We start from the raw sequence: 24,370 nt of genomic DNA on the forward strand, positions 1-24,370 counted from the left end.
TGCTTAGATGTTCGGTAATGCCAGTCCTTAATCCTCAAGGCAGCTGTAGGAGAAGCTGTCAGTCTGATAGTGGTAATTGAAGACTGTACAGGTGCCCTACTAACACATTCCCTTAAGGGGAGAAGTTTTTGGGGACCATCTCAGAAGTTCTGCTTTCAACTTAAAACAAAATTTCTTTTAGACACATTAAAGAGTACTTTTCTAAATGTTCCGGGTACTTAATTAGAGATACTGGACTAATAGTAAACACTGAGGAAAAATGTCTAAATTGCAACCTCCAGTTGCATTTCAACAGCATGCAGCACTCTGTATGTCCTGTCCTAAAAGCCTATGGTTGGTGTCACGGAGTGTTGTTTGTCCTCAGGACTGAAGTCTGGGGCCATCAACCCAGACACATCAGTTTCTCTGAGATCAGGACTCACCAGATCCTTCTGTAGTCTTATCCAAGGCCTGGCATAATAAACATGTATTATTATTGTTTTCGTATGTTTAGGTAAAATAGACTTCCACCCTTCTGGTCTGGAGCAAATTTCACCTCGCCGGAAAGGTGTTAGCAAGTTCTGTTTGTGCTCTGGCTGTAAGAGGATCTTGCTTGGCCATACGGAGAGATATCTGTGTTCCTAGACTAAGCAAGGATGACTAGTCTTCTGGAATAAGTGTCAAAATGTATTACCTCAATAAAATACTGGTATTTTGAACCAAAGAGGTTTTGAGCCTCGGAAAGAAAAGGGCTTATCTAAAGAAATACACCTCCTAAACCAGTGATTTTCAGCAAGGGGAACAAGAGGGCAAAGTATTGCCCTGAATAACGACTGGGAGAGTTGTGGGAGCACCCTCATGAGTTTCTCAGTGGATGAAATCGAAAGAGAAATTCAAGAATAACAAAGGAATATCTAGCTAAGCAGAGTTTCCTTTTTTCATATGCATCTTTCTCCAGAACCAGAAATTATGTTTAAGTATTTTTGTCGTAAGGAGTAAATCCATTCTTTACTTCGATCTTCATTTAGTCTGGTCCTAAGGGAAGTCAAGTTCAAAGTAATTCCACTGCCAGTCCGTAAAGCAGGAGTGACAGATCCCTCCTGGTGTGCCTTCCTCAGAATATTAAATTTAAGGTACTCAGGAGGCAAAAAGGGGCTTCTCCAAGGAGCTGTGTGAGTCAGTTTGCAGGCAGGAGTCTTGGTCTTCCCGTGACAAGCATTAGTCAGAGCGTTCCTGGCATGTGGCAGGAGAGTGGAGAGAGTGTTTGGACCTCGAGGGTCTCCTGCGAGTTCGATGGCTCCCATGCTCCCTTCTAGAGGCGACTGCAGTTCAGCAGTGTGCAAAACGATCCCTCTGCAGAGGTCATGGAGCAATTTTTGTCTGCTGAGCAGGAGCTGGGGTCTGGTGAGCTGAAAAGGGCTCCAAAACCATCCGTTATTATTCTCGATTAGCGAAACTATATATAGATCCTTTTGGGATCGAAGGAGTTTCGTTACCAGGCGGACAACAGAAAGTACAAATTTATCAAAATGAAATGGAAGTCAAGAGAACATAGTGTCTAAGGCAACAAGGCGGTTCAGACGGCTCTGCAGCAGCCTAAACACATGACAGACTCAGGCAGCTCCCACCGCTGCCAACACAACTGCTCGCGGGGTCTGCCAAGAAGCCAGATGCTGCTGCTGGAAAAAATATCTTCCAGAGTTTGGCATCAGGATCCTGTGATTAGCATCCAAATGGGAGGAGATGGAGTGGTAGAATGTGAGTTTAGTATTTAGCACCCCAGAACTGTGCAGCAGCCTTTGAAGGCAGAGGAAAAAAGTTCAAGCAAAATATTTTTGCTAAAAATATGTTCGGAGAAATGAACTTTTTGTTTTTTTAAATAGCAGAAACCCAAACTATTATTAAAACAACGCAAAATATTTTATGTCCGTATCAATTAAATGAGTAAAACCAAAGAGGATTGTGGAATCTTTACTTGAGTAAATTTTGTTAAGGAATAGTTTTATAAAGGTCAGAGCATGAGCTCTTTGTCTCTCGTGTTGCTGCTAATGGAAAGTTCCACTGCAGATAGCATCACAGTGACTCCCCTACCCAAGACAAATAGAGATGGGTCTGAGCATTCCCACGTAAGTTTGGGAAGGGTGGAATTTAGATCCAAAGGCAAACAGAGGCCAAATCCCTAAATCCAAACTGACCTAGGGTTTGGAAGCAAATTGAGCCCCAAACAACCTGATCCTGGTTCCAAATCTTGCAGCTTAAACCCATGTTTGAAAGTAAAGCAACAGAGGGGTGGGCCATTTCTTAAAGAGGTTTGAGGCTGCTCCTGAATATCGTTCTCCTCCTCCTTTCTAACGACTGTGGTCAATACTTTCGTAATCTGTAACTACAGAAGGACGTGGAGTCCCTTCCGTTGGTGAGGTCTCCCACCATCCTGCCTGCCTCGTCAGGGTTCCCCAGTGGACGTGGTGGTTATGAGTAGTCAGCACGTTCAGAGAAGTAGGCAAGGCAACGTCTGCTCCCCCAGGCTGCGCTCATCTCTTGTCTCCGTCTTACATTTCTATACATGTGCTCGTTCTGCTTCATGACTGTAATAGTAGTAATAATAATAACAACAACCCAAGTGGGAACTTGGAAGCCTACATCTGGAAAGTTAAGACTCAAATACTGTTTTGTTTTACTCGTATTTTTGGTTGCTTATTTTTATGACAGATCTGTATTTCGACAAATGTTATCTCTTTGCCTGTTAGAACATACCGGAAAAGAGTAAACAAAGCCATTAATCATCATCTCCCATGCTCTGCTTTCTGGATATGTGAGATCATTTTGGAGGGGAGGTGGGCAGAGAAGCAGAGAGCGTCTGTTCTCTCACTTGGGAACTTCCCCAGGGATGCTGCCAATCAGTGCTTTTTCCCTCAGGGAGGTTTGTAAAAGGGAGGAGGACCCCACCCCAAGCTCATGTGTATCCTGGAGGGCTCAGACTGTGTCATTCCTGGCCAGTGCCATGCCTCTTCTGGGCACAGCCTGAGTCCCAGCTGGCCGGGCTGGTCATGGTTGTCTCCTTGAAGGCCACAAAGATCCCAGGCCACTGCTCACCTACTGGGATTTTTCTGGTAGATTTTGGTACAGCTGACCACATGAGCTGATCAATGCAGCTATCAATTCTACAGCAACCAGGTGAGATAATCCAAAAACGCCCCACTCACCCTTCAAGGTCACTACTTACCCACACGTTGCTGATGTTTCAGTCCTCACCAGCTTCTGTTTGGACGCTGTTGTTTCATAAGACTATTTGACTTGGGAGGGGGTGTTTCAGGTGAACTGATAACAGGACACCGACATACATCCTGGAGACAGGGACGGATCTGCTCGACCAGGGAATAAGCTCTGAGAGTTTGATCAATTCAAGATGGTGATCACTGCTTTTGAAAAACTATAGAACGTGGGTGGCATCTTCTCTCATGGACTTGTCTCTGCTTGCCCAGGCATGCTGTAGGTCAGGTATGATGTTGGCCATAGTGGTGCTGACAGTCCCAGCTGGACGGGGTATCCAGAAATGCCTTTTCACTTCACATAGGAAGGAAATTTTATCTGGTCCAATTAATAGATAGGATATTTTTTTCTCTGACCCACAGCATTGCATACTATAATTTATTATCTGTCTCTGCATTATCACTTTTCTAGATTTCCCTGGTCGTTTGACTGCGTGTGTTCAGAGACACGTGTGCCCTCCCAAGCTCAGGCTCAGGTTTCTAGCTTTAACTCCTGCCTTCCATAAATGTTATTTCAGTATCATCAGTAGTAGCTCTGTTTCTGCTATTTCAGAATCCACCATGAATTAAAATAATTTGTTCTTCAGATCATATTTAAGTCCTTGATGGAGATGTTATTCAGTGGATCAGCTTAACAGAGGCTCCTGGAGCTCCCTACATTATGAAGATTCTCCTCAATCACTAATTTGGATTTGGGGTTCACCTAAAATGCTACACAGTGCTATTCTGGCATCCAATTTGTATACCAGCCACTGGAAATGTAATTTGGTTGCATTTCACAAGGAAGGCTTAAAGAGTTAGGATATGTTAAAGAAATAGCATGGTTTCCTAATACTTTGAATAGGTTTCCAGTTGAACTTCGAGAAAGGAAAGATTGGGGAGTGAGCCTTTGTAACGATTAACTGGCCACCTGCCTCTCTAAGGAGCGCCCTCCATGGCAATTTCTGGAGGATGCTGTGCTCTCTATGCCTTTTTCAGCCATGCAGAACATCTGGATACCATATGTGAGGCTTTCTGTTGGTGCTTGCAGGTGTTGAAGAGTCTTAGCTGTAAATATACTCATCTGCAGTCTCTTGAAATAACTTCTGAAATGAAGATGCTGGAAGATTTGGGTTGTTTAGAAGTTAGCATGTTTTGTCCATTTTGAAGAGGTGCTATAGCCAAACTCTTTCCTGGTCGGTGTTTTCAAACCAATCCATAGATACGGAGAGTCTTAAAGACCTAAGGTTTGCGCTGTCTTTGTGCTCTCACATTTTCACTCGTTGCCTTCTACCAAAGGCATCTATCTGTGGGGTTGGATGAGTTACCGTATGTGCTGGGGTAGAGTTAATATTCTTCATAGTAACTGGTACGGGGCTGCGTTTTGGATTTGTGCTGGACACAGTGCTGATAAGGCAGGGATGTTTTTGTTCTGGCTGAGCAGTGCTTGCACAGAGCCATGGCCTTTTCTGCTCCTCACCCCACCAGTGAGTAGGATGAAGATGGGCAAGAAGCTGGGAAGGGACACAGCTGGGACAGGTGACTCCAACTGACCAAAGGGACATTCTGTAACATATGACATCATGCTTAGCATATGAAGCTGAGGGGGCAGAAGGAAGGGGCATTCAGAATAATGATGTTTGTCTTCCCAAGTGTTACATATGATGGAATCCAGATTTCCTGGAGATGGTTAAACACCTGCTTGCTGATGGAAAGTAGTGAATGAATTCCTGGATCTGCTTTACCTGTTAAACTGTCTTTATCTTGACCCACAAGTTTTCTCACTTTTACTCTTCTGATTCTCTCCCCCATCCTACTAGGAAGGAGTGATTGGGTGGCTGTGTGATGCTTGGCTGTTGGCTGGGGTCAAATCGTGATGCTGTGATACTAACTTATGTGTTAACAGTTAACGTAGCAGCTGCTCCTCAGTCGTTCCTCATGCTTGCTTTTCCCCTGGGGTAAAAGTACATGAGCTTTTGTTCTTCGAGTAATAGACAGCTATAATGTGCTATAAATTGAATTTACACAATGGTAAATTTACACAATGGTGTAAATTGTGTTTACTTCACTGTAACTTCTTTATGTACCCAAACTTGCTACAAGATTTCATACCTGAATGGATCCATCAGACTACACAGGAGACAGGAAAGGAAACGCTATGTATGATTCATGATACAGGACTTAGAGATGGCTGATTTAGCCTATTCCCATCAGTTTACTTGGAGCAACTAGCCTACTGCACACTAAGCCAAGCACTCATTTCAAAACATGTGATCTAGAATACTTTGAATCAGGAACCACAGGATTAAGTGATTTATTTCATCTTCAGGCAACATGCAGCAAGTCAAAGTTTGTCCTACTGAACAGAAAGCTAATATAACACACTCAAAAATGCGCAAGAAACAAACCAAGCAGTGGTTTTAGCTAAACTCAGACACTCTGCCAGCTGCAAAAAATAAATTTTCTGGAAAGCACTGCTAAGACATTGGGTGGTTTCTTGTCTCATCTGCTGGGGAAAGGAAGGCATCTCTGTTGAAGGGGTGGCCAGTCCTCTTGAGAGTAACTGCATGCAGCTTTCTCTTTCCTCCAAGAATGGCTCAGGGATGATGTCCTCTCTAAGTCTGTGCTAGCCCTGGAAAACTCCTGTGGTCCCATTTGTAGTTCTTGAGTTGGGTATTTTAATTCGTACTAGAATAACCCATTGCCACTCATTGCAACTGTGTTATATATTATGTTGCAGAGAGGGACTGATTCACGAACTGCTGGTTACCTCTTTGCGTTAGTATCATTATCTAAAGAAATATGTGAAGCTCACCCTTCTGGTAGAATCTATTTCTCGTACTTCTGTCTGAAGAAAATGCCTTTAGTTTATCTGCCTTTGGAACTGATTTAGTTTGGTTTCTGAATATCATACAGAGATATAATTTGCTTGAACCGTGAAACACAAGCCTTTAAAGTACACATACCAAGCACTTAAGGCAGCGATAGTGTCCTCTCTTCCTGGGAAGCTCGACTCTACTCATTAGGTGCAAGTCACCTATACTGAAAAGCCCTGGTCATTCCCTCAGGTCATCAGCTTCACTCCGGCAGCTCCAATTACCTTAGCAGAATAGCATCCCCCATAACAGCCTAAGTAAATCAGGAAGTCACCGAACAAGGGAAGTAATTACAGCTTCTTTCAGTACTGAAAAAGCAACCTGTTCTTTTACGACCCATCAAAACCATGTGTTTGCCTTTAGTGGTTAAAATAAAGGGTGTGCAATTTGGGAATAATCCAGCTATGAAGTTTCCTTAGTAATTGGCAAGTCCTGAAAGGTTTTCACTTCTGCAATTCAAAGGTGGTGAGCATGAGATTAATTTAATTTTCTTTTAGATTAGCCTTTAAGGGACACTACAAAACCAAAGAATGACATTTCCAAATGGGGAACCCACATTTCAGTCCTTCGACATAAAGATTATTTTGTTAACTACCTTTAAATTTCATTTATGATGTGATTTAGTCCTGCTGTAAACCAGAGTGTCAGACATTCAGAAGTCAAAAACTATTTACCACTTTCAGAAAAAGGTCTACGTGTTACTCAACCCTAATAGTAGTATTATCAGTTTACGCAACTCACTCCTGTTTTTCAGTCTTCATTTCAACGCACCCATTTGTTTGATTCAGATTCAACTGATTTAAGGCGAAAAAAATGTTTGTTTACAATAAGTCTGCACGCATTCTTATAAAGCCTTTTTCAAATACTCAGGGTACAGGCTGGTGTCATTGGTTTAATGGAGGGACCTTCTGTAAATCTGAGCACGAACCATCTATCTATTCTTTTTTTTTTTTAAACAAAACCTCTGATCGTACATGGTGCTTTGCGCTGTGCTTAGACTGAGCATATGACTAATCTGGCTGAAATCAGTGGGATGACTCAAAATGCTTAAAATGATGTTGCATCCCAGCCCCAGAGCCAGGATACAGGACATTTAATGCTAGGAGAAGGTTTTTCACCTATATTACAGTTCATTCATTCTTTTCTGTGAGGGACTCTTTAAGAAGAAGAATAACAAAGATATTAGAATAGTGCTCCAAAATGTAGGGAAAGCATCTGAAAATTCCATCTCAATTTAAATTTAAAAATTCAACAATGAGATCATCACGTTACATTGTTCTGCATTGGTTTAATAGTTTGTCAAATTTTCAATGTCCTTTATACCATATAATTTACTTGTAAAAGGGTCTAATTTTTCTGTTGTTGAACTATCTACAAATCTCCCCCTGTTTCTCAGGTGTGTCTGTAGGTGAAGAAGCAAATGGCTGTATCTGCAGCAGACAGCGACCAAGCACTGAACTGTGGAAACGTGATCCTGAGATGAGGCAGCTGGTGTTTCTAAGGATGAACTAAAACCTAAGCAAACCCCTTTGAGGATTGGATCTCCGCCTTCCCAGCAAATGATCCTTCAGTTTCCAATACGCCAAAACCTTCCTACTGCTGGAAAATTTGCATTGTTGTGTATTTTTTCAGTTGCAACTGAACTGGTTTGAGTTTTGTCATCTAAATGATCACAAAGGACTTCCTGAACAAAAAGCACGGGCAGCCTGACATAGTGGAAGTCGCCTATGACAGAGAGGTGTAACTGTGTGATCCTTAAGGTCTCTTTCAACCCAAACCATTCTACAATTCTGTGATTTGCTCAGAGCAGCAATACTGGCTGCTAATGAAAATTTAGAGAGAAAAGAAAAATGATAGCACCCTTTCTTGCTGGGCTGTTTCCAAAGGCTCTGTAATCCTCTCTTTTCCCTGCACACTTCTCTCTGCTGGGGTTTTCCCAGACCTGCTGTATGTTCACTGATTCATCCTCTCCATTGCCGAGACACCTAAATGTTTCCAAAGGAAGGCAAGAAACCAGGTCAGCAGAGTGGAAGTAACCAAGGAAAAAAAAATACATATTCTTTTATGGGAAGAAAAGCCAAAGAAAGAATACAGTAAAGTGGGATTAAAAAGAAAACATCCGCAGTGTGAATTTGAAAACCGACGTCTGACAGCTGCAGTATATTCGGTGTCTAACATCCCAACAACTCAATAAGAAAAGCAAAGCTGATGGTACAGGCTCTGAAAATCCCTCATCCATTCTATTTTGGGGTTACTCAGCACAGCTACTGAAATACAGAGGCACTCAATTACACTTGTCCCTTCAGATTACTGGGGGGCAGTCCTAACTTGAGACTCAAGCTAAGGTGCCATGGAAAAGATGTCAAAATAGACAGTAGAAGGAAAGTGGGTGTCTTCCCTGTTGTCTCCTTGTCCTTTCATGGCCTGAAGGGAGGCTACCGCTCCAGCCCTACATCCCTAGGCTGGTCTGCAGGACTTCAAAGGGAATATCTCCAATCTGCATAGACCAACCATAGCAGAAACCTACTGAACTGATGAGGGAGAATTTCTTTTTTGTTGCTTCCCTTGAGCTCATGCCTTTGATTCTTTCCCTGTTCCTGTCCAGAATTTGTTTTTCAAAGCCCACACAGCTGATGGTGTGTGGCTCATGTGCTTATGGCGGTGAGTTCCTGATCTCAAATTGTGGACATTTGAGGGCAAAAGTCTTTCAGACCTGACTCCACAAGCATTTATTGGCTCCTTCGGGACTGTGTTAGTACCCATGAACACAGCTAGCTGACTCTGCCACCAGCATCCCATCTAACTCGGGCAATCACAGCCATGGCAAACAAACTTCACACAGATTGATTTCACTCTCATTTTTGTGTCTCAAGCCAACTTGGAATGTAAACCACGCTGCCCAAGGAAAGCTGGGGAAATTGCCAGTGAATGCAGAAAAAAGAAAAGGAAGGAAGATGTGGAAAGCAGGAGGTAAGAAAATGAATGCTGTTAGTTTAATGCTCAACATATCGACGAAGCGGTCCAATGTCTATGGAACTGTCCTTCCCTTTGGTAGAGGACAAGCCTTTAGATCAGTCCATCTGTCTTTGGCTGAGGATTAGGTAAATTAGTTGTTTGGTGGAGACACCAGGTGGGTACAAAAGTTAAAAGTCACCTATCAGTGCCGTTTTGTGGGGTTGGTTCAATCCACTGTAGGGTATGGGGCTGGTGAGGAAATTGTGATTCATGTCTAGATTCAGGTAGGAAAGGAAACCACAAGCATCCAAAATGTCTTTCCCCCAGATTTTGAGAGTGTTCAGACACAAGGGTTGGTTTGGACTCTATGAAAGTAAACTTAGTCCTCTAGAGGGCATGGTTACACTGATTATATATTTAATAATTAACTAGTATTACCTTGGCTATCTGTTCACTTCTACTGGTGTAAATCAGGAGTCAATGAACTGACGCAGGTGGTGCTTCATCAACCTTAAACCTCGTTTAAACCTTAAACCTTGTAAGGTTTTCATATAATCTCTCTTTTTTTTTTTGAGGAGGCTGATTCTGCACGGCCCAGAAGGTTTGGGTTTGATCATCAGGGAAGCCTGCCAAGAGGTAGCTACAATTCTCTCCTTGCTACCAAAATCCAGTGTGAAAATTAGCGGATCTATTTTTCACATGTATTTCTGCTCCTGCTTTGGTTAATCCCACCATCCCTTGATAGAAGCCTGGCTGGGTCGTTTGAATAGTAGCACAACATGGGGTTAGTGTCCATCCTTCTCAGAAAGCATAGCAACTCCAAACACTAGATGGCAATTATTCTTGTTTGGACAATCTGGTGGTTGAACTCCTTCAGCCAAATTTCAAAGTTAACAAAACTGTGCAGATGTAAATATGGCCACCATCTGTCTCACTGCATGCGCTTCTCTGGTGTGCAAACAGAGCAGAGGTTTGAATCTGCGATCTCGTAATGTAAAGGAAGATGCTGCATTAGATGATCCAAAAATCTATCTCCTCCACTGAGGCAACACAAACTGTACAAAGCCTTTTTAATCTGGAAGGCTTGTCTTTGTAGAGCTTGCACAAGGTTCACTTGTCTGTAATGCCAACACCTGCATTTTATTCAGTTTTACAATATTTAAATCCCCTTATAAAATAAACGGCTACTTACTGGAACTTTACCCATGCTGTATGTCCCAGATCTGATAAATTTAAAAGCTGTTTTCTAAGATGCATTGGAGAAAGAGGACTGGTAACAGCCATCTGCTAATGTTACAAGTAGTGAAGTATCAGTCTATTTTTTGTGGCTTCCTTCAGCTTCTGAGCACATTCCAGACCCATAACATGTTAAGATTTCTTTCTTGGGTCATTCATAGTGCCAAACCAACACCTAGGAACTGAGAAACATGCTAATCTGCCTTAATTTGTTATCATCACTGAGCTGGGCTGTGCAGTATCCTCTTACTTCTTTTCTTTAGTTACACTTGGAAGTTCTCCTCAGTCATCACTTCCTCCTTGTCCTGGACTATGATGATTACGGTCTTGTGTTTTTTCACTTTGCTCACAAAGAATAATCCATGTTGACTTTTATTTTTTTTTTTTTTTGGAGCTCCTCCTCATGGCTGAGGATGTTTTTAACTGGTTTAAAATATATCTACTGGCCTGTGGGTGAACCAGCCTTCTGGGGTTGAATCTATGCTTCCTGTTGCAACACGGAGCTTGCAAGGGCTGGGCTGCCCTTCCCTTGGGCTCACCCTGCTCACAAACACTGCCCAAAGCCAAAATGATTGGTTGCCTCATACAACTCTGTCGTTAGTGGGTTTCCAGGAAGAATACATCCTAGAAAGGAGTTTAGCCTCAGAAATTGGATGTTGACCTGATGATACGACCTTTGTCTGAAAACGGATTAAGGTGTTCTGAGTGATATCACAGACCTCTCTTTCACTACCAAAAAGTCAGACGCTCTAGGTCAGGTTTTTGGAATGGCTAAAATAGCAATTGCTTCTGAAGAATTCAGGCTGGATTTTTGCGCACAAGAAAACACCTCTTCGTATATTAGTTTCTCATAAAAGTTAGAATTTACTGAATGCACCCAAGGAAACTTTCATTCCCCATTTTAGGATGAAAGCAGCCAAAACTCTTCTTCAAAACAGAAAAAATGATGTAGTTGTCTCTTCTACCTTTTGTCTTCACTTTCAGCCGATCTTTGGTTTTCATAGCAGTAAGGATTTCCTGGGAGAATTAACATAGTGCAAATCTTTGGTTGATTTCTTTGTGCTCAGCCTGCTCATCTCTTTATATCCACTGGCCGTGTCTGATCATACTTCAGAGGTTCTGGGGGCAGATGTGTTTTGTGTTTAAATCAGCAGGTCCCAGGCCTCAAACAACTCAAAGCTGTTACACTGCTGATGCATTATTATTAGCAGCATTAAAAATAACAATAGAAACTAGTTATGAGAAGCAAATTCCAGAGCTGCAGTTACATGGCCAGAGGTACTCCCATTAGCTCATTTACAGCTGATCCAGATACCTCAGCTCTATGCTGTAGTCTGCGGTGTAGACATCCCTCGACACCGTTGTGGGCTGGATGTACTTGCATAATTTTTTGCTGCATACATGAAAATGCAGCGTGAAGGCCATTACAGAGGAAAGGGGGGGCTGGAGCAGGGTTGTGTTGGCTTCAACGCTGGACGTGCCGTCTCAGATCATTGTTAATACAACTATTTCATTCTAATTCATCCGTATCGACCATTTTTAGGTCTTTTCAGCATATCAGTCTTGCCATCATACTGAAGAAGTCTTTGGCCATGCTTCATTATGCTTGGCTGGTGTCAGGGAAGGAGTGAGTGACACCGTTATCCAAGTCTATCTCTCCACCGCAATGCAGACAGCCAAGCCCTGTTGGCCCCAATGGATATTGCTCAGCAGATCTTTGTCAGGCTTGTTCAAACAAGATATGTTACCATTGACCTACCAGCTGAAAGTTCATGTCTCTGACTCCAGGATACTTCTTGTCTTGGTGTCATTTGTTCACTGAAATAATTAGTTATTGTAAGATTATCACATTAAAAGGGATTTTTTTTTGTTTGTTTTTTAAGAAGAATGGCATTCTTCTTACTATCAGATGCTGCGTAGGTAGTTTATTCTTTCACTTTCTATTCCAGTGTGGGTTTGCGTTCATGAAAATGAGAGAATCTGAGCCTTGAACAGAGCCAACTGCTTTACAAACCTCCCCAAGCATTTGCCAATTTAATTCATTGCTGGCTAATGCAGCTCAGGCTTCTTTAAAGTGAAAGGTGCCAATCATGCAGAATTATACAGCGGTATTGAACAAAGCCAACTCACCTGTTTGCTGGAGACTTGAATCAGACCACCAAACGCATTTGCACTTACGCCTAGAAATAAGCCAAACCCACAGAGTCCAGATCCAAATCTGGCTCCAGGCTCTCACGGTCTGATTCTGATGGATTGTAGGGCTTCTTTACTTAAAACACCATAAGGAGATCAAAGAGTAAATTCAGGTTAGACCTCTGAGGCATGACGGCATGTCCAGTCCTGGTTCAGAGCCACCATGGGGGTATGGCCTGACTAACTTTTCACTCTCTAGACAAATGAATTTACACATTTTGTTCTGATCTACTTTTGATGACCTCTGGGATTTTGCTTTTTATTCCCGCAGTTCCAAGATGTATACAAGATCCTAGATCAGTTCAAGCATTGCACATCAAAACTGGTGGTGGTCTGTCTTATTTTCACGATGCTTTCTTTCCACGTAGAGCAGCAGGCATTTTGGATCTGGCATCTGAAATAGCATGTTTTCTTCATATTTCTTGACTGAATTCAAGGGAGCCGGCTGTGCTGGGACTGCAAGGAGGAAGGTTAAGTTTCATCTAGCCTTTTTCCAAGGAAAATTTAAGAACTAGCATTTGTTGTGGGGGCTGATAAACAGCGCTGTGCATCTCATTTGCACCCTCTGGATCTCAGGTTCAAATCTAACAGAATGAACAAAACTCTTCAGGAAAAACATAGATCTATTGGAGCAAGTCCAGAGGAGGGCTGAGAAGATGATCAGAGGGGTGGAGCACCTTCCATTTGAGGACAGCCTGAGAGAGCTGGAGTTCAGCCTTGAGAAGAGAAGGCTCTGAGAAGACCTTAGAGCAGTTTCCAGAACTGAAAGGAGCTCCAGGAAAGCTTGGAGGGGGCTCTTGATTAGCGATTGCAGGGATAGTGTGAGGGGAAAGGCTTTGAGCTGAAAGAGAGGAGATTGAGATGAGATCTTGGGAAGAAATTTTCCTGTGAGGGTGGGGAGGCCCTGGCCCAGGCTGCCCAGAGCAATGGTGGCTGCCCCAAACTCAGAGGTGTTCCAGGCCAGGTTGGATGGGGCTTGGAGCCCCTGATCCAGTGGGAGGTATTCCTGCCTGTGGCAGGGGTTAGAACTGGATGAGCTTTAAGGTCCCTTCCAATCCCATCCATTCTATGATTCTATGGTTCATCTTTCCGAGACAGGGGCACTACATACTGTCCACTCTATTTTAGGGGGCATTTTGAGAGCCAAGGTCCTGTCATCTTTGCAAAAATACCATAAGAGAATGTATAGCTTTTTACGAGGGGATTTGTCTTAAAGTATGCGGTGTAGAGGTTTCTGTGGTCCACGAGAGAGTACCGAGGTGGTGTAACCATCTTGTAAAACATTAATTTTCAAAGTGGAGCCCAGCATTGAGCTCAGCAGCTCAGCAGAAGGGTGCGCATGGAGGTTCCCTGGGAATGATGGTCAGGCGTGTGGCTACAGGCCTATGGAACTGTAGCATTTCTGAGTTGAAATTGTTTTCTGTGTTTTCAAATTTCCTTTCAAGTTCCTAATTACCAACAGCCAAACTAGCTTGAAGCCCTAAGTCTCTCTGTCCATCCACAGCCCGACAGCACTGCCAAGTGATATTCTGTTACATTACTTAGTACAAGTTATTTTCTAACCCTTCGATGTATTTCTGCTTTAAAATATTACTTTTTCCTTTGATTCTATTTTTGCTTCTTTCTCCTTCAGTGACTTTACCTCTGTGGAGTCCCTTGCCACCACAGATCAAGGGCTAGTTTTTTCAGGTCAGTTTGTGGGAATTTAGGTAAATAAGTGGGTATTCCCATAAATCATGTATTTTCAAAGGTCAGTGAAAGTGCATATAATTCCATTGCCTCTGGAGAGAGTTTTAGCCTTAGCTTCTTGATAAATCACCTAAATTTCCCTTTGCTGACAAAAGTGAGAATAGCACTGTTTGCCTACTCATTGCGCACTCCTTTTCCATGAGACTTTGAGAATGTGGCTGCCTTAATTCCCTAAGGAGTCCATCCCAAATACCTTGACTTGACCAAATTCCCGCTGACTTCAGTGGCAGCTTGAGCTGTGGAAGGAAAGCAGTAGCAAACACCAGCACAAGGGTTGTTAGCAGACATGGAGCACACTCTGTACCGCAGCAGAAGGTTTGGATCCCAGATTCGGTTCTTCTCTGCTGCTCCAGTTCCCCAGAGGTGTTCCTAACCTCCATCAGCACCACTTCCCCCTCAGCCTCTCCCCATTTAGAAATGCAACTGACTTTGATGAGAGGAGAAACTATTTTTGCATGAAATGGAAAGGACCTGAGTGCAGAATAAGGACCGAGAGTGTGAAGCAAGGTCTGCTGCCACCAGAATGAGTAAAAAAAACTACAGATGTAGAAACAGGTGTTCAGGATATGTCTTTCCCACCTTACATCCCTGTCCAAGCTAATCCACATTTAAGGACACAAAATACTGTAAGCATTCCTGCTGCTCCCAATACAACTGCATTCATTCTTCCATCCCACAGCTTTCAGCACCAGGCGTATTCCATCCACGCAGAGCATAGCTCAAATACCTCCTCAACCACAAACACACATCCTACTCATAGTCTTCAATGCTTGCAAGTGCAGAGCAAGTGAAGACTATTGTACCGAGATATTGGCTGTTGCTCCAAGGTATGTGTGTTAAGCAGCAGATCGTCTTCATCTTTGCATGTTCTTCTTGGTCACGGAAGTCCAGAAGGTACTGTATCACTTCCTCTTCCTTAAAAAAAAATCTGTGAAATCAAGGGAGAAACTGTGATTAGACACTTGTTTCAGTTACATAAAAGTTAGTATCACTTTCAGGTGGAAAAAAAACTATGTTGTCACAAGCAACTGTTCTTACTGATTTAAGAGTTCTGAGACAAAAGGCAAGTCCCAGTATTCACCGTAGGTGATCTGGTATGTTTGGGCTCCTAACAGAAGCATAGAATCTTAGAATGGTTTAGGTTGGAAGGGACCTCAAGGCCCATTCAGTCCCACCCCCTGCCATGGGCAGGGACACCTCCCACTGGCTCAGGGGCTCCAAGCCCCATCCAACCTGGCCTGGAACCCCTCCAGGGATGGGGCAGCCACCACTGCTCTGGGCAACCTGGGCCAGGGCCTCCCCACCCTCACAGGAAAATATTTCTTCCTGAGATCTCATCTCAATCTCTCCTCTTTCAGATGGAGACTGCTCCTCCTCATTCCATCCCCACACTCCCTGAACTCCCCAGCTTTCCTGGAGCCCCTTTCAGCAGTGGAAGCTGTTCTAAGATCTCCCCACAGCCTTCTCTTCTCTAGGGTGAACAACTCCAGCTCTCCCAACTTGTCTGATCAGAGTGCTTTGAAAATACTGAACAATTCAAGCAAATAACTGTAAGGCATGGCGATGATTTGGTTTTTGCTGGGCTCCTGGCAGACAGACGCTCAGGTGTGTGTTGCAGCATAAATACATGTAGTTAATCCTTTGTGGTCTCAAGATATTGCAAAGCAGTTATCAAAAGGAGGTGCCAGATAAGGAATCAAAGCCTTTGAAGTGTTGAGAGAGGTAGAAGGCTCACTAGAGCCCTAGGACTATCCCTTTCTTATCATGGTATCGTTAGTAACCATACTAAAGTCTCTCCCGTGGCCCAGGTCCCACGGGAATGCTGTCTGCCAATTGTGCCAAGGCTTTTTGCTTGTTTATAGGATGCAGCATTTGCTGTCAGTCACTTTCGGTTCCTACCTCATCAAGCAAATGCGGAATAGGGCCAACACTTTGCCTGTTGCCTCGGGCCTTTTGAGGTCTGTCTGCCTACCAAGGTAGCCTTCTGTTAGCTCACACCTGATGGTCTGCGTAGGCCAGGTTACTCCAAGTAACATTGCTGATGTAATGATGAGATGAAAAAGAAATTCAGGAAATATTGATTTAAAGGTTACAAACTAATAGAAAGGCAGGAAATGAGAAAATCGGACTGATAGTATAAAACTTTAAACGTCCACAAATCTGGAACTACTCAAATTCAACCTCAAGTCCCCTTATTCTGCACTGAGAGGTGGGACGTTTGTACCTTGCTGGATGGGATAGTGAAGAAAAGGATTTTTCTGTTCTGAGTCTGCAGTGATGTATGATATAACAGAAGCACCTTGACATGAGAGAATGTCAAGGAGACCCCCACACCTGCATCACACTACCTCTCCAAGAGTCTCATCTGCAGCTCTCACTTCAATCTTCACAGGATCTGTGGGGGTACAAAGTAAAAAGAAGGAAAAAGAATTAACTTGGTGTCTGTGGAAATACTACTCTGGAGTTTGCTCCAGCTGCCAGCTGTGGAAGTGGCTGGCAGTGCCAGAAGGGCTGCAAGTTTTGGACTTCAGCAGAATTTTAATTCTCATGGACTGATATTTTGTGGGAGGCTCTGAACCAATTCCCATGTTGTCCAAACCTCCTCGCCCCTTCTCTTGGCACAGCTGCCAAGGGGTCTAAAACTGGGCTGGGAATTTGCAGCCAGGAACCTCACCATTAATTCTGCCATTTCACCCTGCAGATCTGACCTCTTCAAGAGTGATTTGATGTTTCTTTAAGCAACACTCTGTCTCTATGAAGAAATGCCAACAGAGGAGAAGTTTCAAGCTTGCTAATTTTATTTAAGCTGTTGGAACAGTATGGACATAATGTAAGTAACTGGACCAGCCAACAGTGTGTCTGTCAGTCAGTGACTCAGTCTTCAGATCAGACGGATGCAAGCCCATATAAACAGGTTCAGCCCAAAAGTCGTGATAATAAATAATTTATTTTCATACATTTCAAAACACCAGATACAGTAAAGTGAGTGTTTTCCTTGGAAGCAGGCATTACTGGTTGACTTCCTGCACCAGCAATAACATGTTCTGAATGAGCCGAGGGAGACTCCGACCACCATTCTGCCAGAGCCTACTTGCTTCTTGGTTGAAGGCTGCTGACTCTTAGGAATTCATTCGGAAATTCATTAATGCACTGTTTTGAGGTACGTGGCATCGTCAGGTTTGCACTCCATCACTTGGAGTGCTAGAGAGATCAAGTCAGCCAGGTGGACACCTGGCGAAAGCTGACAGTTAAGGTGACTTTTTCCGCATGGTTGTGGGGTTGCTGAGTCACACACAGCAAATGGAAAATGTCTCAAGGCATTTAGAAATGGTTTTTAGGTCATGTTAACTGCCACCTAAAACTTGGAGGAGAAATATGTGGCAAAACATTCAGATGAGATGCAGAAATGTGGAAACTCGACAAGGAATACTCCTATGTCTGCTCCCTCATAGAGAGTCCTCTTTTGGATCCAGGGGCCGGTCTTCTTGCAAAGGAGATGAGGGAGACTAATCAGGGGGCACCCTAAAACACTGTGGCTTGAAGTATGGAAGTGTAGTGCTTTGAGATCTCCCCAGTGCTATCAGAAGACACCTAGAGTACCTAAATGGGTCACACAGTCATATCAAAGATGACCTCTTACCCACGGCTGCTTTTGGCAGATCCATGATCCCTCTCTTTCCTGGGACCTTGCTCTCTAACCCAGCATGGAATGTGCCGGCTGTGGAGTTCAGGGCTGGTAAATGCCTTGAGGAATGTATCAGAGGAAAGTCCTTGAGCAAAGATGAGATTCTTGTCCCCAGTCATGTTCTAAAGCAGGGCTGTGTGGGATGGGAACAGCGAAATACTGAAGATGAGGAGGACAGGAGCTTGCTCCAAGGAGCCTGAGGGAGCTCCGAGAGCAGTCAGTTATACTGCAAGGTCAAACGCTGAGAAGAGCCTGACGGAATCTACAAGTGTGTGAGTTTGCTGCGAATGGAGCAGACTGATCTCTGATGTTTTAGGGTTCATATCAGGTGGTTGTTGAAGTATTTCAGGTCCTTGATGGTCTGATTCAAACGTTTTAATATCTCACTTGTTCATAGCCTCGCTGCCTGCATGCTAGGTAAAATGCAATATAGGAGAGAAAGTATATGCACTAAAATACAAATTAAGTTTCTAAATACTTCAAATGCTCTGTGTTAGTTGTATTTGGAACATCAGCTAGTTGGGCATAATCATACTAGGAGAAAGGAAGAATAAAGTATGTGATGTCATAAGCAGTATATTCCAAGATAAGTTGTTTCTCGGTCTTATCCATGCACCTGACTCTGAGGACAAACAATATGAATTATCATGCAAATCTTTAGCTGACATCTTTGTTTGATGTGGTCAATTAGGCCGACTTACCAACAGGTATTTGTTTTTAATATTCTCCGTTTGGGCATGTATAGTCTTTTCCTGATAAGGGGAAAATGCAAACTGCTTTTCTCACTCAGCTTCCAGGGTAACTTGGCAGATGCCTCCTGCACCTTTGGATGTAAACCTGGGGTCATGCAGCCCCTCATACGCAGCAGCCCTGTTCGCATATTTGCATTTATAAGTTGAGACGTTGCTCTGTCTCCATGGGCAGATCAAGTGCAGTGTGTTTGCTAGGAAGAAGTGAAAAGCTTTTTTGTAACTGCTAAATCTGCAAACTCAGAGTGGGCTCTGCAAGTCAAAGCTGCTCATGCATTTATTAGAAGTAGCAATATAGGTCCTTCAGGCTGATAAGCACAAAGATAACTTGTCTTCCCTCTATATTACTGGTGAAAGTAACCTCATATCGCTGATAGGTAAGAAGGAGTGCTTTTTAACAGGCATCACTCCCTCGGGTACAACTACACTTCCAACACCTGCGATGGCCAGTGAGCACCTCTGCCAACTAAAACACCTCTCTTCAGAAGAGTAAGCAATGCTTTGGAATAATCATTAGGATAACTAATGCTTCTTTGAAAAGTGGAGGATTAGGTTCATATGTCCTAGAATAAAGCACCAAAATGGTTTTGTTTGAGGTTTTTGGAAGAGGTGGAAGGTAAGAGAGTGTGGAGAAGGTTGCTTTCACTTAAGGTCCTTCATCAGTGGGATGGGAGGGCACTTGCTGGTTGGGGCACTGAAAAATAAATGGCAAAGCAGATACAATCACTGACAAATGCCTGCACAAGTCAGGCTGCAGGCTCGAAGCTATCAAATACTTTGTCAGCCTCAGCAAGCTGGTAATTAAAGAAAAGATTCTTCCACATAAATCTTTGCAGCTGATCCTCATAAAGAGTGCTTTCAGCCCGAGCTCCTACTTCAATATGACTTGGGGAGAGCACAGTGAGTCTTATTTATGCATCCAGCAGCAGTTTATGACAGGCACCATCTCATCTCAAGGGTCTGACATATACACGCATCGTTGTCCAATTCGCAAATTCATCCATCTAAAAGTTTAATAAGCTCTTCATTTGATTTCTTAATGTTTTTCACAGAAAGTGAATGTTTTTCCTGGCAGAGCAGGGACTGTGAGCTCTTTTATCTGCACCCCATAAAGGGCTGGGATGTCTCTTTGAGCTTGGCCAATAATTTGAAAGCAAACCAGATTTTGTTTTTCCTGCAGGTTTAAATGAAAAGTGAATGTTTTAAGTGGAGGAGTAAGAGGTACATTGAATTTGGAAATATGACCACAGCAGCAGCAGAGCTGTGGAAAAATTCAAGGGGTTATTAAATATGTTTTAAACTCAATTGTTTAGAAATTAGGAATATGGCTTTAAAATGACACTTTTGGCAAAGCTGGGTGAGTTACCTTTCCCGTCTTATATTACATTGAGCCTCTGCCATGCGTCCAGTCTTAGCTGGCCAGGAGTGTCCCCAGGAGTGTCCTCTGGTTGCCTGAAAACCCACAGAATGACCACAGCACAGCATTTCCAGCCGTTGCTCATCAGCACTTGAAGAAGGCTTGGTGCTTGATCCTAAATTACGGGAAGGAAAGGTGAACTCCTGTCATTTACATCGTTTGGGAGTAGGTCTGGGTCCTTGGAAAAGGAGGCCACTGAAGGAGATGATCTTCCTCTCCCATGATACTGCAAGTATCCTAAGCTAAGGAGCTTTGAGTTTCGTAAGGCTGAGCTGCTTCTCTCACGCTGGAGGAACAGAAGAACATCTGGTCTTAGCTACTGTTTTTCAACTGGATCATCTTGTGCCTCACTAAAATGAATGAGAAACACATGCAAGCTGTATTTTCAAAAAGTTGTATTTCATTGATGCAACTAAAGTAGTGATTTTCACATGCAATTAGATACACAGATGTAGACAAGCAACAATTTACACACACACTACATTTCCAGCGAGGCTCTACGTACATTCCCATATGCTCTACACATGCGAAATACGCACATGGTGAGGAGGCATGGGAAAGTATTTACATGTGCAATTGTATCTTCCCACAGCAATGCCTGGGAATTAGAAAGGACTAACTTAGACAGTATTTTGGATGTAAAACCTGATGACACTTTCAATTCTGTTCTGCAGGCCACATTATAAATAATGCTAATTATTAATTATGATCTGCCTACAACTGCACTTCGCCAGGCACTTTGCAGACAGCCCAGAGACTGAGAGCTCAAATCACCCTCGTGTTTGTCTGTTTTGAAGTGTTTTGGAATAGACATCAGCATCCAAAGTCCTTTAGAAACAGCTGTATGCAGATATCTCAAAGCCATTAATGAAGAGTGAAAAATTGAAGAGCAGCATAGTACAACCAAACCGAAACATCCAGGAGATACAGGTCAAGATCATAAAAAATATAATAGATTTTTTGTTTATTTGATTTTTTAATGGTATCATAGAACGCTTTGGTTTGGAAGGTGCCTTTACAGGCCATCTAGCCCACCTGCCCTGTAGAGGCAGGAATGTCTTCAACTCAGTCAGGCTGCTCAGAGCCCTGTCCAATGGACCTTGAATGTCTCCAGGGATGGGGGGTCCGCTGCCTCCCTGGGCAACCTGTGTTAGTGTTTCTTCACTCTCATTGTAAAAAAATTCTTCCTTATATTCAGTCTAAATCTACCCTCCCTCAGATTAAAACCATTCCCCCTCATCATGTCACAACAGGCCTTGCTAAAAAGTTTGTCTCCATCTTTCCTGCAGGCATCCTTTCTGGAAGCTGCTCTAAGTTCTCCCAGGAGCCTTCTCTTCTCCAGGCTGAACAACCCCAGCTCTCTCATCCTGTCCTTGTATGGGAACTGCTCCAGCACTCGGATCATCTCTGTGGCCTCCTGGACTCACTCCAACAGCTCCATGTCCTTCCTGTGCTGAGGACTCCAGAACTGAATGCAGGGCTCCAGGTGGGGTCTCATGGAAGTGAAGCAGAGGAGCAGAATCCCATCCCTCACCCTGCTGGCCAAACTTCTTTTGATGCAGCCCAGGATATGATTGGCCTTCTGGGTCTGTGAGCACATGTTGTTGGGTCATGTCCAGCTTTTTGCCCATCACTACCGCAAACCACGTCAAATCATGTCTTGCTTTTTTTAAAAAAAAACTCTGGGAAAATTTTCTTTACTAAAAAGGTAAAAAAATCAAAATGTTTTTTTTCCAACAAGTGCCACTTCCTAAGAATCAGAGTGAGACTTTGGAAGAAGGTGAGTGGCTGGGGACTTCTTGGCTTGGCCCTCAGCAGCGCATGCTCTCCTGGGCTGTGTGTAGGCTCTGTGCAATTTAGGTCTCTAGGTGATAGGACAGGAATATTAGCCTTTTCTTCCTTCAAATGTGTGTGAAGATAAAGGCAAACATGGTGGGGTGAATGTCCTGTAGTGGTTGATAGTGTGATAATAGGAGCCCTTGATGGGAAAATGCACTCCTAAGAAAATATGTTTTGTCTTTCTATTATTTGATGCAAATAATTTGCTCTTTCAGAAAACAAATTGCTCTGTGATCTGATCTGATCTAAGACAGATATGTAAGAACAACTGAAAAAAACTAAGTTTTGATGACATTAAAATATTTGGTTTGGGATTGTTTTCAAAGAGCGCAGTGTATGCTGATCATAGAATCATAGAATGACTAGATTGGAAGGGACCCACTGGATCATCGAGTCCAACCATTCCTAACATTCCCTAAACCATGCCCCTCAGCACCTTGTCCACCCGTCCCTTAACCACCTCCAGGGAAGGACTCAACCATCTCACTGGGCAGAGGAGTGATGATGTGCGTCTACCTGATGAGCGAAAGCAGACAGGGATGTGCAAACTGGGAGGAGAACCCCCTTGCACCCCAGCGCTGGAAATAAACATACCTGCTTTATAACTCATTTTGGGTTATAGGGTTTGATTCTGCAAAACATACATTGAACTGCTCTTTCTACCTGTCTTCAGTATTGAATGGGATGGGTTGTGGCTCACTGTGGAGATACCCTGTGGTGTCTCATCCTGTGTAGAGATCTACAGCAGCTGTGCCTCTCCAGTGGATGTCAGGATGCAAAAACACGCATGGTATCAGCCGTGCAGGGACATAGCAGTGAGGACCTTGGACGGTAAGTCCGTGGACAGCAATAAGAGCTAACAGTCATCTTCTCAAAGCTGGGAGAAGGAAGTGACATGGAATGGGCTGGAGAGGGCCCTTGAATAAGAGCCAGCAAAAAAGCCATAGGAGAGGTCAGGGATGGGTGAGGGCAAGCTTCTGGGAAGAGGGATGGGCAGGCAGGGGCTGGGAAACAGGGTGTGAGGGTAGCAGCAGCTAGGCTGAGGGGTGGAGAGTCATGAGTAACAGCCATGTGAGTTTCCAACAGCTGAATGCTTGGATGTAGAAGTCTTTACACCCTAAATTACCTGCTCAAATCCTGGCTGAGAGCTTGCAAGAGACTTCTGCTTGTTTTTCAAAACAGATCACTTTGGTGACCCCTTCTGCCCTTGTTTCTATTAAGAGGCCAAACAAGTTCTGTGTGCCAAAATACTGAAGAAGTGGAAAATTTAGTTTGTAGCAGGGGAAAAAAGGGTAAGGAAAAGAAAAACAAACCCCAAGTTGTTTCCACGATCTTAGTATTCCCATGTCTTACCCACAGTATTCCCAGCACATGGGTTTTTATGGTGCATGTGAAAATCAACCACAATGCAAAAGAAGCTTCAAAGTTTTTAAGGAAAGCAAAGCTGAGAGGGAAACATGGGGAGGCACGTGGACAGTGAGATGCAGATCATGGAAGCAGTGCTGGGCTTTGCTGCCTGCCTCGCACACCACTCTTGCCAAACTAACCTGATCGCCTTCTGTGACAAAATCACTCGACTACTGGATGGGGGAAAGGCTGTGGATGTAGTCTTCTTGGACTTCAGCAAAGCCTTTGACACAGTTTCTCACAGCATTCTGCTTCAGAAACTGTCAGCCTCTGGCCTGGATGGGCGCACACTCTCCTGGGTCGAAAACTGGTTGGATGGCCGGGCCCAGAGAGTGGTGGTCAATGGAGTTACCTCCAGCTGGAGGCAGTCACAAGTGGGGTTCCTCAGGGCTCAGTACTGGGTCCAGCCCTGTTCAATGTCTTTATCAATGACCTGGATGAAGGCATTGAGTGCACCCTCAGCAAGTTTGCGGATGACACTAAGCTGAGTGGAAGTGTGGATCTGCTGGAGGGTAGGGAGGCTCTGCAAAGGGATCTGAACAGGCTGGACTGCTGGGCTGAGACCAATGGGATGAGGTTCAACAAGGCCAAATGCCGGGTCCTGCACTTGGGGCACAACAACCCTGTGCAGTGCTACAGAGTGGGGGAAGAATGGCTGGAGAGCTGCACGGAAGAGAAGGACCTGGGGGTGTTGGTTGACAGCAACTGAACATGAGCCAGCAGTGTGCCCAGGGGGCCAAGAAGGCCAATGGCATCTTGGCTTGGATCAGAAACCGTGTGACCAGCAGGTCCAGGGAGGGGATTCTCCCTCTGCACTCGGCACTGGTGAGACCGCACCTTGAGTACTGTGTTCAGTTCTGGGCCCCTCACCACAAGAAGGATGTTGAGGCGCTGGAGTGTGTCCAGAGAAGAGCAACAAAGCTGGTGAGGGGCTGGAGAACAAGTCTTATGAGGAGCGGCTGAGAGAGCTGGGGTTGTTTAGCCTGGAGAAGAGGAGGCTGAGGGGAGACCTTATTGCTCTCTACAACTGCCTGAAA

The 24,370-nt window shown here is 43.9% G+C and overlaps 1 long non-coding RNA gene across 1 annotated transcript in view; it reads left to right on the forward strand.

Annotated features, from left to right (window-relative positions):
* Positions 1 to 22,191, forward strand: part of LOC128853632 (uncharacterized) — a 238,778-nt gene extending 216,587 nt beyond the window's left edge. Inside the window, exons 3-5 of the long non-coding RNA XR_008452251.1 lie at positions 7,500 to 9,073; positions 9,634 to 9,694; positions 21,377 to 22,191. This is a non-coding gene — a long non-coding RNA (uncharacterized LOC128853632). The remainder of the gene's footprint in view (positions 1 to 7,499; positions 9,074 to 9,633; positions 9,695 to 21,376) is intronic.
* The last annotated feature ends 2,179 nt before the right edge of the window (positions 22,192 to 24,370 follow it).

Source organism: Cuculus canorus, chromosome 14, assembly GCF_017976375.1.
Source record: "Cuculus canorus isolate bCucCan1 chromosome 14, bCucCan1.pri, whole genome shotgun sequence".
In the NCBI taxonomy this organism is placed as follows: domain Eukaryota; kingdom Metazoa; phylum Chordata; class Aves; order Cuculiformes; family Cuculidae; genus Cuculus; species Cuculus canorus.